This window comes from Jaculus jaculus, chromosome 14 (assembly GCF_020740685.1).
Source record: "Jaculus jaculus isolate mJacJac1 chromosome 14, mJacJac1.mat.Y.cur, whole genome shotgun sequence".
In the NCBI taxonomy this organism is placed as follows: Eukaryota; Metazoa; Chordata; class Mammalia; order Rodentia; family Dipodidae; genus Jaculus; species Jaculus jaculus.
In genome coordinates, this window is record NC_059115.1 from 8,351,896 (window position 1) to 8,356,892 (window position 4,997).

The following is a 4,997-nucleotide window of genomic DNA, read 5'->3' on the forward strand; positions in this document are numbered from 1 at the left end:
GATCTGGATCCTCATGCAGCTCCCGTAGGAGGGGTAGCTATTTGGCCACACAGGTAGACCGCAGTGATAGCAGAGGTGTAGAGAACAGCAGTATAGCAAATAAGTACAGAATGTAAGATAAAGGGAGAGTGACAGCTGCAGGTGGTAGGTCTTCAGTGGCAACACCTTGATCCACCAGCTCAGGTCTGGGATAATGGACCTGTAAAGGCTGCATCTTAATGGCTTCAATCTGCTGACATACAAAAGACATGATTTTATTTATAATAACGGGTCAGATTGTGAGTAAGAGGATTAAGATAAGTAGAGGTCCTTCCAGCTTTTTCCTGTTAGGGAAAAAAGGGAGATTCTCTCAGGGAAGTGTTTCTTCCCTGGATATGTGAGATGTCACTGGAGGATCATCAGATTGTTTTACAAGTCTCTCTGGCAGCCATCTCATAGCATTTTCTTTGGTGTCAGACAAGCATACTGATCCTCGGCCCCAAATGAGTACTGGGTCTGGGCCATTCCATTTTAAAGTTAAAGGATCTTTCCACATGGCTTTGGCAAAGGTATTTTTGTATTTGTGTGCCAAAAGCGATCAGCTGCTGACTTTCCCTGAGTATCAAGGGTTAAAAAGTTTAGGACAAACAAGGCATGATGAAGAATATTTCTTGAACAGCCTTTTATGGGATATAAATCCCCCGTTTTTAACTTTTGGAGGGTAAATGGACCCAGAAGAGGGGCCCCTCCTGCCAGAACACCCCAGTGAATGTAAAGTCAGTGGCACAAATGACCAGGAGAAGAGGCTTTTTATAAGAGATAAAAGTGATCCCTTGGCTCAGAATTGTAGCCTCCACTATCTTCAGGGCCTCTAAAATTTACCACAGGTAAACTAAATGTAAAATGCTGATGATCCTCAGGGTGTAAGGGAATTGTAAAAAAGCAATCCTTTAGGTCCATAATGATTTTACTGCAATACCAGGTCCATGCGTGGAGTGGACAGAGTAAGCTCCTATTCCAATTCCAAGCTCCAAAAATTTATTTAATATATTGTCCTTAGATAGAGGATGTATCAGATATTAACTGATAAGAACAGATACTACACTTGATGTTAGCCAAAAGGCCAAAAAGCAATTAATTATCTTTCTTTTTTTAAAATTTATTTTTTATTATTATTTATTATTTATTTGAGAGAAACAAAGGAAGAGAGAGAATGGGTATGTCAGGGCCTACAGCCACTGCAAATGAACTCCAGACGCATACGCCCCCTTGTGCATCTGGTTAACGTGGGTCCTGGGGAATCAGGCGTCAAACCGGGGTCCTTAGGCTTCACAGGCAAGCGCTTAACCGCTAAGCCATCTCTCCAGCCATAATTATCTCTCTTATAAGGCTATTAAAAAATTATACCAGATTGATTAATCCTATTACTAACAAGAAAGTAGTCCTAATACAATTTTATGTCATTAATACCAATAACACCCTTGGAAATGATTTTATTAGAAGTAACTAAGGCAAATTGTGTTATCTTGAGGCAGGCTGGCTTAGAAGTCAGATCAGTTGCCTCCTCCTTTTAAGTAACAGGACATTACAGTCTTTTTTAAAAATATCTGACAAATTATAAGTTACCTCTTTAGAGGAAGTTTTGTTGTTTTTAATCATCCTCTATGTAAGGTGAACTTGACCTAGAACAAATATCTGGCAAATTCACTCCTGTAAAAGTCTTTAACTTTTCCTTTTTAATTTCTATGCTTAGGTCTTTGATTTCCTTGAAATCGTTCTCTAGTAGAGAAAGGGGTGTCACCTGCGTCCATCTCATCTCTTTAGTCACAAACAGTCACAAACATGACACAACTAGCAAGCACAATGAGCACACGTAAACACATACGCACACACATATAAAATTTGCTTACAGAACTTGAAGCAATCTCAATTCCTTGTGCTTTTAGAATGTCTTTTACTAGGCAATTAGCTCCTTTTTACTCTTTGTTAAATCTTTTTTTTTTCTTCACCCGTGTTCCTTGTGCCTTGAGAGAAGTTTTAAGCCCTTTAACAATTTATGCTTACTTAGGTCTGTCCCATGATAGAAAAGGAAAGGGGAGAAATGGCAAGACCAAAGGGCAATGTTCCCGGTCAAAGAACCTGCATGGAGGATTCCCCAGTGAGCTTGATGGGAGCCTAACTGCAATTTTAAGAACTACCAGCCACTCTAAGAGCATTTACTGGCTGTTGCATAACCAGGTTGTTGGTAGGAAGAGAGGCTAGGCTAGGTGTTTGTCAAGGCCTCAGAGTCTTTATTTTTTACATGGTGGTTATATAGGGGAAGAAAATTGGGGGAATAAGCTGGCTGACGTGATTTAGGGCTTTGGAATGTGTCAGGAAACTTAGAGGGGATGTAATTAGGTGTTCATCTAATCTTGCCTCACTGGCTTAACATCCTGACTGCACCAGGCTTCACATCCTGACCATAAACTGACCTTTTACAAAAGATAAGATTCTGTAAGCAGTCTGATGACCGACATTCCAGAAGTACCTAACAGAAAGCTGAATGGACCAGCTTTCTGAGTAATGAGTCAGTTTATGAGGAGGCCCAGGCAAAATGGAGAGGCTTTTGCTCTATGGCTCCCGACATCTTCTGTCTTACCTTGTTAAGAATGTTTGTACATACCTATACCAGTATTAAGATGCATTTGTTCTTTCACTATTTCTGTAGTAAGTAATGAATACTGATTAAGATCATATTGCTAGTTAGAGATTATTGAATTTATATTTGACTTATATTAGAGACTGAGCATTCCTCCTGGAATTTTGCTTTGTATGTGTGTGTGTGGGGGGGATATTGTGCATTTCTGGTTGGACAAGGGATAGTTATATCATGTTAGGTGGAGTTATGACCTTGTTACTATCTTCATTTGGAAATTAAGTGTGATGTAAGGAGATATGGTTTGGTTTCAAATTGGCAAGGGGTGGACTTGTGATGGTTAGGTTTGTGTCAACTTTATCTGTTTAGGAATCCACAGACATTCCTCATAAATTGGTCTCTGAGGTTGCTTCCAAGAAGGATTAACTAAAGGTGGAATCCTTCCTCCAGGGTGAGCCCTTCCTCCAGAGCAGGTGGCCCCTCTCAGAGGGGAGGCTGTTGCAGTCCGGTTCGCATTGCTGGTAGAAATCACCCAACAAAGAGCAGCTTCTGGGAAAAAGAGGTTTGTTTATTTTGGCTCACAGGCTTGAGGGGAAGCTTCACGATGGCAGGGGAAAATGATGGCATGAGCAGAGGGTGGACATCACCCCTTGGCCAACGTAAGGTGGAACACAGCAACAGGAGGGTGTGCCAAACACTGGCATGGGGAAACTGGCTATAAAGCCCATAAGCCTGCCCCCAACAATACACTCCCTCCAGGAGGCATTAATTCCCAAATCTCCATCAGCTGGGGAGCTAGCATTCAGAACACCTAAGTTTATGGGGGACACCTGAATCAAACTACCACATTCCGCCCCTGGCCCCCATAAACTGATATCCATACATGATGTAAAATACAATGCTTTCAGTTTGACTTTAAAAGTCCCCATAGTTTTTTATCAATCTCAATGATGTTCATATATCCCCATAGTTCAAGATCTTTTAACTGAGCCATAATACCAAAATATAACCTCAAAAAACCCATAATGGCACAGAATAAATATTCACACTGCAAAAGATGGCATTGGGCATAGCAAAGAAACATTCAATCAATACAAGATTTAAAACAACCAGGGCAAACATCAAACTCTGTAGCTTCAAGTCCAGCAACTCAAACCAGTGACAAATCTTCAAGTCTGATAATTCTAACCAGCAACAAGTCTCTGGCATTCCAATTCCGCCCCTCCAGCTAGGCTACTCACAGTCCTGGAAAACTTCATCGGGGCCGGCAGCTCCTCGGCAGCCATCTCATGGTCCCGGCATCTCCACTGGGTCTCCACTGCAAGCCACGGTTCATCTTCATGGCCCCATGGGGTCTCTATGCAGGCAACCAGCAAACCTGCTTCACACTGCCCATGGCCATTTCCAAAACACAAGACCGTGTTGCAAACTCAATGACCCTCTTTCCAGCATTTCTTATACTCCACAATACCAGGTAGGGTGCCAATTTGTTAATCCAGGGTGGAATAAAGCAGACTTTGAAGAACAGGACTCCTTGAGCACTCAGGCCCTTTCAAAAGAGTTGACATTCTTTCCGTTGCCCCAGCGCAGGTCAGCTAGCCCAGTCTCAAAGGTTGTAATCTCTCAGTTGCAGCTGAATGGGCAGCAGTTCACCCAAAGATTTTCCTTTCTGTGCCATATCCCTCTGCACACACCAGTTCATTTCTATGCAAAGCAACCCTGCACAACTTCTCAGGACATGGGCACAAGAGCAAACTTCTCACACAAACTGCTAGCCCAGTCCAGGCACAGCTCTTTCTCACCCTCATAAGCCAAACCTCACAGTCCATAGTTCTTACTGCATTCAGGTCTTGGAGCTCAGACCAGAATAGTCCATTAAGCTGTACTTACAGCACTGCAAGGCATCTCTTAGGCCAAGGTTTCAAATCCTCCCACATTCCTCTTGAAAATCAGCTCCAAAAGGCAAAGCCACACAGTCAGGTGTCTAGCAGCAATCCCACTCCTCGGTACCACTTTACTGTTGCAGTCCGGTTCGCATTGCTGGTAGAAATCACCCAACAAAGAGCAGCTTCTGGGAAAAAGAGGTTTGTTTATTTTGGCTCACAGGCTTGAGGGGAAGCTTCACGATGGCAGGGGAAAATGATGGCATGAGCAGAGGGTGGACATCACCCCTTGGCCAACGTAAGGTGGAACACAGCAACAGGAGGGTGTGCCAAACACTGGCATGGGGAAACTGGCTATAAAGCCCATAAGCCTGCCCCCAACAATACACTCCCTCCAGGAGGCATTAATTCCCAAATCTCCATCAGCTGGGGAGCTAGCATTCAGAACACCTAAGTTTATGGGGGACACCTGAATCAAACCACCACAGAGGCTTTCT

The 4,997-nt window shown here is 43.1% G+C and overlaps 1 non-coding gene across 1 annotated transcript; it reads right to left on the reverse strand.

The window, feature by feature from the left end:
• Positions 1-928: 928 nt before the first annotated feature.
• LOC123454994 lies at positions 929-1,114 on the reverse strand. Its single transcript, XR_006633629.1, has one exon. It is a non-coding gene; the product is annotated as a U2 spliceosomal RNA (small nuclear RNA).
• Positions 1,115-4,997: the final 3,883 nt, after the last annotated feature.